The sequence below is a fragment of the Colias philodice genome, chromosome 26, assembly GCF_061535455.1.
Source record: "Colias philodice isolate Cphi_HAF_F1 chromosome 26, ilColPhil1 Martin Lab GWU primary, whole genome shotgun sequence".
NCBI lineage: Eukaryota > Metazoa > Arthropoda > Insecta > Lepidoptera > Pieridae > Colias > Colias philodice.
Window position 1 is genome coordinate 3,174,645 of NC_143111.1, and position 15,648 is coordinate 3,190,292.

General features: G+C 32.5%; 1 protein-coding gene and 1 long non-coding RNA gene across 2 annotated transcripts in view; one reads left to right on the top strand and one right to left on the bottom strand.

Annotated features, from left to right (window-relative positions):
• The window catches only part of LOC149476828 (uncharacterized), a 211,741-nt gene that overhangs the window by 15,433 nt on the left and 180,660 nt on the right, over positions 1–15,648 (bottom strand). The gene's annotated exons all lie outside the window — the stretch shown is intronic.
• insc (spindle orientation adaptor protein inscuteable) overlaps positions 1–15,648 on the top strand; it is a 31,869-nt gene that overhangs the window by 4,700 nt on the left and 11,521 nt on the right. The window contains exon 2 of the mRNA XM_089711133.1: positions 4,569–4,600. The gene's annotated coding sequence lies outside the window, so the exon portion shown is untranslated. The remainder of the gene's footprint in view (positions 1–4,568; positions 4,601–15,648) is intronic.

The following is a 15,648-nucleotide window of genomic DNA, read 5'->3' on the forward strand; positions in this document are numbered from 1 at the left end:
TAGATCACGGTTTAAACCGGTTTTATTTCGTTACATATATCATAGCGGCATTTGTGACCGGTTGGTATGATAATCTCAAACGAGTATCTACATCATTTCTAAACTATTAACATACCCTTGCATAACCTGTATGAGAAAGCAACATGAACAATATTTCACACCGAATTCAACTTTAAAGTAGGTATAACGTGTGTTTCAAGTTTGAAATTGAGATGATATATTGATCATCCTACATCTTTACACATAGTGACAAAAATACCAAAAGTATTTAAACAAAAAAATGTTGTGTGGTTTTATGAAACCACGGTAAAAGTGAAACTGTTCAGTGTTCGAACGGTTCCGAACACTGCTTTGTGTAGCGCATGTCGCGTGTCGGTCGGCTGCCGAGTAGACCTATGTGCCTATACCTACGCCGCGATACACGCGACATGCGCTACACAGACCAAAAAGTTTGAGACGATGTAATAAAAGTTTCACTTTAAAAAAAGTAATATGTATCGTAAATTCGTAACATATTAAGTTTTTTAGTATTTAAAAGCTCTAGAAGTCGATACCTACGGCGTTTATTAAATTAGGCACCTACTCACTTTTTTTCAAAGGAGAAATTACTCACAATAGGACATATCTATTATTATGTGTATGAAATATACTAGATATAAATAGCATAGATATATGTATGTATATAGAATATATTACTAGATTTACAGACTTCTTAGTATAATTCTTCTAACAAGATTTCACTTACGACTTGGTATGACTAAACTATAAACCATGTCTTTTTCTTTATTCTTCACGACCACAGGCTGCGATGAGTCAAAACATTATCCGGCTTTGAATAATCTGTAAAAAATGTACTAAAAACTTGAAACTTCCTTACATACAATTGATTCGATTAGTTTATTATTATTTATTATAGCAATTTTTGTTTTTCTCAAAAAATTTAACATTTATATTTTACTGTTGATGATGGTTTATCCACATGAATATAATATGTATTATGTTATGTTGTTTGAACTAGACACAGATTTTTTTGTAACCTAAGTAATCATGAACTAAAATACTTAATTGTTATAGTTATAAGTTAGCAGTCATAGCCGTATTGAAAAATTGCTCATAAACATGTTGTCTTAAAATTCCACAGCCATTTGATAAAAAATAAAAACAATACAAGTTAAATAACATGATGTCATGAGCCAAAGTTAGTGCAATATACGTAGTTTATCAGTTTCAATAAAGTGAAATAATTAAGTACATACTTAATATACCTGTAATATTACGTAGACTACCAGTAGGTACCACATTATATCCACTAAATAAAGAATTTTAAACAAGCAGTAATACAATAACATAAACAAACAGATTTATCCGAACCTGACCGATCCAAGCAATTAGTTCGTATTACCGTAACACAACACTATGATAGTAACCCGACGATGCTTACTTGCATTATCAACGTCGGTGGTCGATGGCATACTTACTGGTCATCCGGTTGATATTATTATTATCTATAGTTACTTAATACCCGTGGAAGTAGTTATTAATGTATGTGACAATATTAATTATGAGAATATATATTTTTTCATTTGGTTCAATGTGGGTTCAATAGTAGCAGTTGATGTTGTTTAACATCGTACTTACTTACTTACTTACCTACTCCTCTGGCGCTGAAACCCCAAAGTGGGTCTTGGCCTCTGAGACGAGAACTCTCCATCTTCCCCGGTCCTGAGCGGTCTCTTGCCAATTATTATTCATCTGGGTTGTAGAAGTGTAAATTTAAAAAAGATTTTTAACGTAATTTTTTGACTTGAATTAATTTTCAAATTCTAATATCAATTGCCAAGAAGTGCGCTTTTTAATTATTTATCAACTAGGTACACGTTTCTTCTTCTATAGTCCCGTAAGTTTCTCTCCTTTTAGCTACTAATTAAAAATTTTAATATTGACAAAATGCCTATCCGATAAGAAATATAACAAAATATTTATACTGCATACTGTGACTATAATATGAGAAACCAAAAATGTTTTAATTAAGTTCGTTTACAAACATCTGAAGTTGTACCTGACACTTAACATGTCAACATGTGTGACTCAACCAATAAGAAGTCATGTCGTTTCACACTCGATTTAAATTATAATTCTATACAGTAATAAATAATAAATAATAATATTATTAGGGATGTAACGATACCGATACCGATACCGATATATCGGCCGATATATCGGCAAGCCGATATATCGGTATCGCCGATAATAAATCAGCCGATACCGATATTTTTTTATTAAATTCTTTCTTTTCTTTTATGTTTTTGCATTGTATTCATTCATATTGTTTTATTTCTGTTTCTGTAATAGTGTTAAGGAAGAGCGGAACCTACTGACACAAGCATTTTATTTGCTTACTAGGAGTGCTCCAATCACAAATTTGTTTATGTAAAGGAAAGATATAAATAATTTTGAATATTTTTGATTTTTAACGTGATAACGTTTTTAAAATCGTTTTAGTCGGGTGACATGTTCATAAACTTGTGTCACACCAAAACCTCACGAGCGCGATCGCAGGTATAACGAGAGAGAGACGGACCAATCTCCCGTTTCATCTCGAGCGCTGCTACTGCATTATGTTATCACGTAAACATCTCGATCGTAAACCTACTTTACAAACAACCAATTTTTTTGATATCAAATAATTCAAAAACCCGCGCCCAATGAACGATGCGGGAGGCCGCCCGCGCGTGCGCACTTTGTTTTCTGAAAAAACTCTACCAATAGTAAACTTTTATTAGGTACTGATTGTATGTGTATTACTTAAAGTTTAACTGACTTCGTAAAATAATAATCTATACTTATAATAAATCTGTAGAGAGGCCAATTCTGTACATGAAATATATTTAAAAAAAAAACTATGAAGGGGTGATAAGGGATCGCTACTGATGCCAAAAATGCAATCAGTAAAATTTTTGTCTGTCTGTCTGTCTGTCTGTCTGTCTGTCTGTATATTCGTTATAGAAACAAAAACTACACGACGGATTTTAACCAAATTTGGCACAATTATTCTTCATACTCCTGGGCAGGTTATAGTAAAAGAATCATGTAAATCGGTGTAGAAACACCAAAGTTATACATGAAATACGCTATAAGTCATCATACGTGAATACAGAATCATGCCATAAGGATTATTTTTGTGTATCAGTTGCCGCGTTCGACGCGCTTCGCGGCAGGAGCTATAAAAAGGCGGCGGGTCTGCACCCGTTTCGCGTTGTCACGGCATCACGTGTGAACGGCTGAACCGATTTCGATAATTCTTTTCTATTATATTCCTTGAAGTACGAGGATGGTTCTTATGTAGAGAAAACGTAAATATGTACCACGGGCGAAGCCGGGGCGGACCGCTAGTACTAAAATAAATGGTTTTGTTGTTTTTTGATTTGGCATTTTTATTTAATAGAATAACGATTAACAGTTGTCTCTGTTAAATGTTGGTAACTTTTTATGCATAATTCACTATTTATTTTTCTACCAAGCCATCGATATCGGTATCGGTATCGGTATCGCCGATACATTACTACAAATATCGGTATCGGTATCGTATCGGCAAAATCATGTATCGTTACATCCCTAAATATTATGTTAAATACATTGCGGCATTGTTTGGAAATAATCTAGGTAGTTGCCTGCTACTTACTTATATGTATATACAAAAATGTTAGTATTTTCAAGTTATGAAAGATTAAATATACCTATATTAAAAAAATATCTAGCTTTTTTTTTCTATTTTTCCATAGAAGCCCAATTTCATCGCCCTCATCCTCAATACCTACTTGTTCTTAAAGTTGTCCCTTACAGTCCCTTACTAACTGATTTAAAAAAAAATAATATTAATAAAAGTGTGAAGACACCTTTACGTGCATCTACACACAATTGCAGAGATCAATAATTGACATGACAGATTACTACTGTCATGTAAATTTGTGTTAAGTATTTCATGCATTTATAACTGTATTAGTACATTTGAATTAATTTAAATTCAGATTAACAGATAATCATATACTTACTTATTTTTATACGATTATAATCATAATTGAAAAAGACATTTAATTTATAGAAAAAAATAATAAGTATGTTGTTTTTTTCTTAACTAACATTTTAACATTTTACAAATTTATAACAAAAAAATGTATTTGAACAGCGTTAGTCGTAACTCGTAAGATATGGGCTTCTTTAGCTAGAAATCCTCGGTCGATTTTTCAATGCTTGGATAAAACCAAACTTATCCGTCCAATAAAGTATTACACGATACTATTAAAATGTCACGTAAACTGTCAAATACGGGTAATTAGAATACGTTTTTAAAATGGTAGTTTAATACGTGTTTTATACATTATTCGACGAATAAGTTTTATCCAAGCATTGAAAAATCGGCCCTAAGTATGATTATTTTAACTTTGCCATGCATTCATAATATAGCATAGTCGACTGTCGAAGTCATATTTAGAATCCATTAAACCCTTTCCCTTAGAGAAGAGTCTCTCCCTTAAATGGCAAAACTCATAAAATTTCTCCCATTACAGGTCCATCAGAGTGCAGTTGTGAAAGTTTACACGTGAGTCAACCCGTCATATAATACCTACTTTTAAGTACATCTTAGAAGCCATATTAGTACCGTACTTAGAAACAACTAGACAGGAAATCATAGAAAAAACATAGAAATGCAGCTAATTAAAAAATATTTCCCTCGATTTTATATTTTACAAGGAATGAGGATATACATAGACAATAAATATTTTTTTCAACAGACAACATTTCTCATAAATACCTATAAAATTATAAATTAAATGTGCTGTAAAATATAAAAAAAAATATTTCAAAAACAAATGGTTCTTGAGAAGTTCAAAGTTATAGTTAAATTAGTTTTAAAAATTATTATTATAATTCTATCCATAAAAAAATAGATTAAAAAAAATGATAGAGAAATCAGTTCCTGAAATCCTACTAATATTATAAATAGATTATAAGTTCGGATTAAACTTTTATCCTGAATACGGGAGTGAAGCGAGGGCCGGGTAATTAGTTTTTAATACAAACGACGCTTTTTTACCTGTCATGACGAGTGACATCATATTATAAAGAAAAAATCATAAATGAAGCCAAATTTTAATTAAAACTATTATTCTGGTGACCATGAACTCGTGTTTTGTTCTCAAGACTTATTTATAACAAAAACTAAAAAAGACGCAACTAGTTACATACTTATACATTTCAATTTGAAGATATCATACATATTATAATACTTACACCATGAATCACCCGGTAAAACTTATTGAAATTTATAAGATAGTGCACCTTCTCGGAACATATCCGACATTCCCCAAGAATCAAACATGGAACCGGCTTATGAATGAAATTCGTCACCGATGACTCATAGATGACTTTTACGATACAAATTTTGCTCTCATTTTAGCGTACAATGCCTAAAAACTGGTTTCAAATCTTACAATATAATTTTATGCGTCATAAACCATAGTAGGAGTAAATTACAAAGCTCTTTTTTATTGTTTTTATGTGTATACGTCCTTTGCCTCATTAAAAAAAATAAACTGTCAATTTTCCCGCCATTTCTAACCTCATAATCGTGTCTAATCTCGTTTGTCGTAAAATATATTATGCTGACATGCATACCATGTTTGTAAACCGGATGCCACTGTAAATCACAATAGACCATAGGCATTCATACAGTTTCATTTTAAACCAATTTTAATCAACTTTTGTATGTGGATACAATATTATTACCATATAATAGATTATACAGCACTCCTTAATGAGATTTTTTAATCAATCCTAATCCTGTGAATGACCATAGACTACATAAGTACATATATTTTTTACTAGCTGTGCTCCACGGTTTGATGCAGATGAGAGATGCAGTGCTCCACTCCTATTGGTCTTAGCGAGATGATATAATATAGCCTCTAGCCTTTCTCGATAAATGGGCTACCTATCTAACACCCAAAAAATTTTTCAAATCGGCCCAGTAGTTCCCGACATTAGGGCGTTCAAACAAACAAACTCTTCAGCTTTATAATATTAGTATATCTAGATTTACTACGCATTCAATACTGTTTATTCATACATGATACTGCAAAGACTCTAATCCATACTAATATTATAAATGCGAAAGTAACTCTGTCTGTCTGTCTGTTACTCAATCACGCCTTAACTACTGAACCAATTTGCATGAAATTTGGTATAAAGATATTTTGATACTCGAGAAAGGACATAGGATAGGTTTTATCCCGGAAATCCTACGGGAACGGGTTTTTCTTTGAAAACGCGGGCGGAGCCGCGGGCGGAAAGCTAGTATGTATTTAATATGTACTGACTCTAATATATTATAATAATTCTCGTTTCCTTTACGAGTCCAAGCGTTAGTTATTACTTTCATAATGATGTTTTGATCACTCGAGGTGTTACCGAAGATGTTAATATAAGTGCAGGAAATATCACACTATTGATTTTCGTGTGAATGTCGATTACCTACTGTAATTTGTGTTGTTGATACTCAATTGCCCTCTCACGTAAATTATGCTAAAGTAATAAGTGAGCGTGAGAAATCTTACCGAATTAAATCAATTATCATTTCGTTAATGTGGCTTTTAAGCTGCATAGAACTTAATTAGAGCCATTATTTAATTTATTCGTTTTAAATCATCCGTAAATGATTTAAAATAATAGTAGCAATCAGTGCACTTTATGATTCATAATAAATAATGTATGGATGCATGGACGTATAAAAAAAGACGGACGCCGTATTACGAACAAACAACGTGAAGCCACCATAGTAAGCTAGCGATCGCGTAAAGACAATAAACACGCACACACTCTCACCATAGTAAGCTAGTCGGCCGCCATTACGTCGTGAACTACCGACTGATTAACTGCGTCACTGTTTCACAAAAAATATTTAAAATGCCGTCTTGCGTGGTTAAATGGTGTCGCAACAGTACAATTTTAAATAACAAAACACAAGGGATTACATTCCACAGGGAAGCAAGTTATTACTTTTATGTTTTAATGACAAAATTATTACGGCAAAATTTATAGAAAAAAATACAGCCGCCATTGTCATCAACACAGCTGTTGCCATGGCAACATGGCACACACGCATGGATGTTTCGCCGCCATTACTAGGCTTCACTCAATATTTAGGCGATATACCGTCCGTCTTTTTTTATACGTCCATGTATGGATGTATAAAAATAATAATTAACTTGAAGCTCTAGTTTATTACTCACTGTATTGTCTATTCTCAATTGTAACCTCAATATTTCATAGACAACTTCTTGTACACAACGCGGCAATAAGCACGAATTCTAACAGTAAAATATATCATACATGTATTGCATAATTACTAGACACAACCTGACAAGCAATACAATTTTTCAAACGATAGACGAAAATATACTTTAAACCTACATAAATATACAAAAACATGTTTCTTAGAAAATTGATACCGAATATTGTGTAATACTTGAGTTAATCACTGAGAAATATAGACAGTTTAATTACCTATGAAATTTGTTAAAAATGTGGTTAAAAATGATTAATGCTTGCGTGATACGGGGCTGTATTTTATAAACATTCACATACATTATTATTTCTACACGTTGACGTTCAGTAAAACTGTTCTAAAATTTTATAATTTATGTTGCATACTTATTACTTACAACAATTTAAAAATAGGCGAATATAAGCCTAACAATTATCTTATTTATTTTGTAGAGAGAGAGTAGTATACCTAGTAAGTAATAAATACCTTTGATAAAGTCGATTGTCACGAATTAAAACATAGAATAATAGAGGTGAAGATGTTTGCGGTCAATGCGTAATGCAGCAGCGAAGTTCGTCCCGCCACAATTACGTGATTGGCATCCATATTGTTTCATTGGGATTCCAAAATGGCGGTTCATCCAGTGACAGTGCCTTGCGTTAGATTACAATGCGCGGTAAACAGTAAATTCTAAATTTAAATTTGCGATCAAAGTAAACGATTTCCGCGAAGGCATCGTTTATTCATTGCCATGTTCAAATACTTACCAGAATAAACAAAAACACGCAATTTATAAGTTCACTTCATATGCTACATTGTGATTTCTAGTTAAAATGAATACTTACCTAGAATAATATTACACATAATCCTTACGTTGGTAGATCATCACACGTAATTACTCTTAATAGCAAAACTGGGTATGATATTGATGACTATAATTTTATAAGCAGATATAGATCTTAGAAATAACAAGGTTTTTATAATCTGGTAATTAAGTATTACCAGAGTCCATGAACATCACATGTTCATACAAAAAACCTAGAAATTTCCAAAAGACAAATGTTTAAACCTACTTACGGATGCTGAAACAAGACCGAAGCATTTAACGAAGTCGGAAAGCAATTATTATAAAACGTTTTCAAGTTTCAACCTTTGTATTAGCAAAATTCATTCCATACATACACGTATAGCCACTAGCCAGTGAATAAATGACCAATAATTCATGTTTCCATAACCAATAAACATAATAAACAGTGACTAGCGAGTTCCTGAGTCATAATCTTTGTCATTGCGAACACAAACTATGTACTTAGGTTAATGTGGGTACATGTAATATTTATTTAAATACAAACGACCTCATGCTTGCCTTAGTTTTATAATAATACTAGCGGTCCGCCCCGGCTTCGCCCGTGGTACATATTTACGTTTTTTCTACATAAAAACCATCCTCGTACTTCAAGGAATATAAATAAAAAAAGAATTATCGAAATTGGTTTAGCCGTTCTCGAGTTATGCGCTTACCAACACATTTTGCGATTCATTTTTATATATAAGAAGATGATACAAATATTTACTATATTATACGTAAATTATATGATTAAATAAATAATAAATGCCTATTTGTAGACAATATACCTTCGTCATATGTGGGCGAGATTAGAAACTTTCTTATCAACAGAATTCTAGAACAAAAAATATATATTTATACATGTTCAGATCAAAATGACTCCTTACAGAACCCTCACAATTCTTCCTAATGAATGGAATAATCCTGCTCCTCCGTGTTAATAACACAAAAAATGAGTTCGTATTTATATTTAATACAAAAAAAAAGTGCATGGAGAATGTCGAAACAAATATGTAATCGTTTACTATAAATGAGCTAGGATTAATTTATTTACAAGTTCTCTCAGGAGATTGGTATTCGAGCAATGGCTGGCAGGTGATCTTTACGACACACAGAAAACATTCCACTGCATATAAACTATCTGATTAATCAGTCAGAGAGTACTATAAATTAATAATACTACCGATTGCTCATTTATATGGTACCTAATATAGATTATGTAATGGATTACGTCGTTTACAAAGTGGTTAGGAAGAGTTGTGGCCTGCAAGGGACGGTATAGCTTTTGTTTGAAGCCTCGTAGATTTTGATTTATTGGTACTTATTCAATTGGACTGAGATTTATTCTGGGACTCTAGTCACTGAATAAACTAGCGTTATTGTCTACTCTGATGCACCTATTTTTAAGAAATTTAGGTACTAAGAGCAATAAAACATTTTCTTAGGGCGCTACTGCGAACTTTACGTGATCTCTTTGGGAGTATTTACTATTTTATACGACGAATTGAGTATCGATTTCCATAGGTTTAGTATTGATTCAATATTGTGGATATTTTATTGTGCTTATTGTTATCGTTTATTTGAGATGTTTCTCTGTGTGATAAAATATTTCAGATAAGATTATATGTAACTATATGAAACATATATTTAAGACAATAATGTAAACACGATCTAAGATATAAAAATATCAATCTAATATTTTACTCTAGATAAATACAGAGGCCATTCAATCTTTCACAATCAATTTACATATAATTCAACTGTAGGTATTTCTAGGTACCATTTATCCAAAATATTTTCTTCTTTTCGCCTTCGGTTCGCCTTGTGGTTTTTCAAAATTAAGTAGCTGTTTAAACTTATTTTATACCATAACCCTAAAGAACCTGTGCCCATAGAAAAAGCAGTCAGCGCGGGACGGAAAACCGCGCCAAGCATAGACTATAAATACATAACCACAGATAATTTAACCGGAAAAGTACGTGTATAAAGTGATTTATCCAATTATCCACAACTTGGTATTGGATATAGCTCGTACAACCAGTTTATGGAATATGGAGCATGGGAAGTTGTAGAAATCGTGGTGTTGCGTGTATATTATATAGATTTCTTATATAGAACCGTTTTTTACTTGCGCTTTCAGTTTATGTGTAATTACGATACTTTTACTTGGAATACTTGAAGAAAATACCAGTCAAACCCTATTTATACAACTCAAAAAAGGCTTTGATTTATTACATACTAGAGGTAGGTCCGTAGTTAGGTACTAAAATAGGATATACTGTCTTGCACTAACTGCAAAATGACTATCCGGTCGTAAAGTAATAATAATGGTTAATTTATGTTCATAAAGACATGTTCCATAATATTTAATATTCATTCAATTAAGAATAATATAAAACAACAGTACGTTATCACGGATCGTCCTCGTTATGGTTAGAAATCAACCACAAAACACTTGCACTAGAGAGAAATCAAAAGATACTTTATAAATAAAACTTTATGAAAACAACAAAATATGCAATAAATCACATCTTGATAGGTTTTTAATTTTTTATTGAAATGTCTCACAGAAATCTTGTTTTGACTATAGTAAGGATGAAAATTTACCGTATTTACCGATATATTTTCATAACAACAAATAATTTTGAACGATTCAGGAACTGCAGGATTGCAAAAAACTAGATTCTAGTTTTTTGCAATCCTGCAGGTCCTGCAGGTAGACTTCTAGTTACTAGAAGTCTTTCTAGATTTACATGGAAAATTATTCGAATTCAAACACATACACATAGTATAGGCAGCTTTGAATTAGTACAACGACAATAAATCCTATTATCCACAAATAAATTGAATACAAGGTCGATTCGGAACGTAGTTTGAAGTAGGTATTAACAAATTATTTAATTTTCTACATTGGCAATACATCGGTAAGAATTTAACAATTAACAAGTTTGTAACACATATTTTATTGACGCTTAACGATATCATAGAAAATTGCTACGAAGTTTTATTATTTTTTAACTATCAAAAAACATGTTTATATTGTCAACTAGCGGTCCGCCCCGGCTTCGCCCGTGGTATATAATATTTACGTTTTCTCTACATAAGAACCATCCTCGTACTTCAAGGAATATAATAAAAAAAGAATTATCGAAATCGGTTCAGCCGTTCTCGAGTTATGCGCTTACCAACACATTTTGCGATTCATTTTTATATATAAGACTAGCGGTCCGCCCCGGCTCCGCCCGTGGTACATAATATTTACGTTTTCTCTACATAAGAACCATCCTGGTACTTCAAGAAATATAATAAAAAAAGAATTATCGAAATCGGTCCACCCGTTCTCGAGTTATGCGCTTACCAACACATTTTGCGATTCATTTTTATATTATATAGAAGATTTAGATCAAATTATTTTCACTCGATCGGAAGGTTACCGGAAATACGTACTTTCAAATAAAATTACGTATGTACTTTCAAATAAAATTAAATTTATTGTCAAATAATTAACAGATTAAAAATCATTACCACTACAACTGGTTTGTGCCACAGACAATAAATTGTCCTCTTGATTTTTTGCGCACGAAACTCGTAAATAGTAATCACAGAGTATAAAAGATTCTAGACTGCACAAACCTCATGCAATTATTCCTTTATGTAATTGCACGTGCACATACCAGCTCGGTGATTATGTTTCCACATTTGGTGATCAACAAAGCGCATTCCGTGCAGAATGCTGGTAACAGCGAGATCTGTGAATAAGCATATATTCCTATTACAGATACGCGCATAAGGTATGCGTGTTGTGGGAAAAACTGAATTGGTGTGAATAAATAAAAACGTAAGATATGGTTATTGCTGGATACATAATTTGGTGCCACTTAAGTCTTTTCTTGCGTAGGTGGACCGTTTACAATTACGAACTTCATTAGTGAAATTATTTAACATTTTTTTTTGTCACTAATTCTATTAACTTCCTCACTTTAGTTTCATATATAGAAAAAAACCCCTGTATGATATTGATGACCATTGCTTTGTTGACTGTTATGATGATAAAAATGTAGATGGTTATATTATTCGCAACGGACATTCCAGAAAATTCTATTGCGTTTGAAAAAAGAAAATGTCAAACGGCTAGCACGCCATACAAGCGCAACATCTGCCGCTGAAATAGCTAATTGCAGCAATTCGCAGCTGCCAACGATAATCTAAATGTCAAACCCTTAATCAATTCTTATTCAAGGCCGCTAACAATTGAGTCAATGATACTTCCAGGTGATTCAGCGTAACTGGCGGTTTCTCTTCGGCCTAATTTAATAAAGAAGCCGACAAAAGTGATGCCAAACTTAATTACGTCAATTGCAAATACATAATTGCAATTACAACGTTGGTTATCAACGCTGTAGGTATTTAGTGAAATCTGAAATTTCTTTTATTTGTAAAATAGACGAAATTATGCGTTATTTACCAAATACTTATATAACTAAGTAGGTACATAGGAGCTCAAACAGAAGCAACAATTCGTAACTGTAAATTTAACACTATCAATAACGTCTATAATCGAATTTAGGTTAATGTCATTATTGAGTTCACACGTCTATGCATATTAATTAAAAAAAAAGTTATACATAGACACGTGGCGGGATCCGTTTTGTTTTTTTTTTCTAAGTCGTGAGGAAACGACACGCAACGTTGGCGGATAAGGAGCCATATGGGACTGGCGCGTGTCCTATGGACTGTATAAAAAAGAAAGGAGAATGCATACTTTGTTTATGGTTTTTGCAATAGCATACGATTTCCGTCTCAATGAAATGTATTACAGTAAATCTTAGGCATCGATATTATGTACTAATATTGGCACGGTTTTACCGAAGATGGCTTTGACTTTTAATTACCTACGCTTAAACACATGCAAATATGTTTGCAAGCGTATAAATGGAAGTCGGAAGGAATGGCACTTCCGAGTTCCGATTAGCTAAGAATATTTAAATTTTACATAGACTTTTTACATATGCATTGTTGTCTTTACTTTCGATTCATTTAGCATGTGTCTGTTGAGTGTTGATAGAATTGCCATCAGAATTGCGTAATGGACTTTCTATACACATTCGATAATAATATGCAGTTGACCAACCTAATGCTATTCGACTTCCTCAATACTTTTTGTCATCTGCTTTTTTCTATTTTCGGAGTAGGTACTTACAGTATTTCATCTCACTAGGACATTGTATGCAGTTATATTGTCTATCCATCAATCCGAATTTGATGCCTCAATAATATCCGATTCATCATCATCATCAGTCCATATATATGTTCCCACTGCTGGGACACAGGTCTCCTATGAGGGTACAGGCCATAATCCACCACACTGGCCAAGTGAGTGTTGGCGCATGTCTTAGAACATTCTAATCCGATTATTCAGAGCAATATTCGATACTATGAGTACTCTATGAAAGTTTTGCGATAAAAAATAAAAAGCATATCTACCAATCATGCACAAGTATTATTACTTCCGCTTTTCAGTGTATCCAAGTGTCACGGGTCGGAATGCAACAGTATTGAACGTACGGACAGATGTTTCGGGACCGGTAAGCGTTGCCGGGTGTCAGGGGTTGTCTTTTGTTATATACAGCGTGTTCACAAACTTATTATTATTGCTAAAGATGCAACAAAATTATTCTTATGCTGCTATTTGACCGCCAGGACGAAAATATATTGTAAAGTGAAAACAAAACGTATTGGCTGAATTTTATTAAAACCGTTAAAAATACAAAATATCACACTGTAATATCATACTTGTGTTCTAATATATAGTCATATAATTATAATCGGCTCTTAGCCGTTGTGATTATATCAATGATGAATGAAGCCAAAGTTTAACTCAATAAGATTATCTACTAACATACCTACATGATAGGATTAAGGATATTTCCACGGCCCATATTACTATTTGAATGGCGACTTTTTAATCAGATTTAAATTTAAAAAATAAAAACAATAATTTCTAGATATTTGGAATTTAATTTCACTGTCCTTGATACGTGGTAACTAGTACGCCATTAAGTAATTAGCATAACAAATGTTCTAAATATTTGATGGTTTATGAGTACTTAATTAATTTGCGTCATTAGAATTATGTAGCTGATATTTAATATTTTATAAGTAAATTAATTGTACAAGTGTTTATGTCGAATGTAATTACGCACTAGGTACTTAATATAATTAACATTATTATACCTTTGCCATAGTCAATACACTCATTTTAACTTATTTCATATTTGGTTTGTATTGTTTGTAATTTGTATCATAAGTCTGAAAATGAGTTGCAAAAGATAAACATGCTGTATATTCAATAGGGGCGTCGATCGCCTAAACCGGTGACCCTAGCAAATAAAAACTTTTTACACCTGGCTGTAACCATAGAGATCAAATCACTACACGAGTACACGGATGACACTATCGAATTTTAACGTAACGGTTAGTGACATTTCAACTTTTGCCGCCTTTTTATGTAACTAGAAAGTTTTTTTAATTGACCAATAAATTACAAACTGCTGCTGATATAATTAGAATGAAATTTGAATTTTAAAATCGAGTTATAGAAATTAAGATACCAACTTATAACGCTGGCTGATGATAAAAAAAAGTTAGTGTAAAATTTTCTTAAATTGTAAAATTCGAAATTCAAATAATGTAATTGGTCATGGACGTTTATGGCGAAGGCACGCGCGCAAACAGCCAACCGTAGCGTCACGTAGCGTGGCGTATGGCGATGAGCAGATGACACGCGACCGTTATGGCAGCTGCACATCGAGTGCATCCACTATGACTTATTGATATCACCTACATTTTTTGCGGATACTATGTCAAAACATTTAGTAGTATAAGGCAGGTGCACGTGCCTAGTTTAACGTCCAACGCTAACATATAACAGAAACAAATAAGGAGTGGATTAAATTGTCGTAGTAAAAATAAAAAGCTATTTTTCCGTAAGTCTAAACTGCAACATGAATAATTTAATATTTAACAAACAATTTATATTTATCGGCCTATTGCGATTCAGAAGTTAAAATAAATACAATTAATATAAATTTATTGCTACCAAAGATCAATAAATGAAATATACCTACATATCTAATTTCTAGTTGCTCTCAAGTTATCAAAATCAAGAATAATCTATGCAAAACAGCCTAAATACAGATTTCAGAGATATCTTTCCACAATCATACACTCAATTCGTGATTCGTCTCAATAATAACATTATCATATTGCTGGTTGCATAAGCAGTATAGGTAGTATAATTTAAAAGTATATTATGTACTAGACAGTCAATTCTAAGAAAATATACGTGAAACTGCAAATTTCCGAATATCAAAGACAATCGACATTCTTCCTGGTACAAATTATAGAATCTCATTGATTATATAGGAATCTAATGGAGCGGAATAAATGTGTCGTCGCCTGTATAATTTGGTCATGC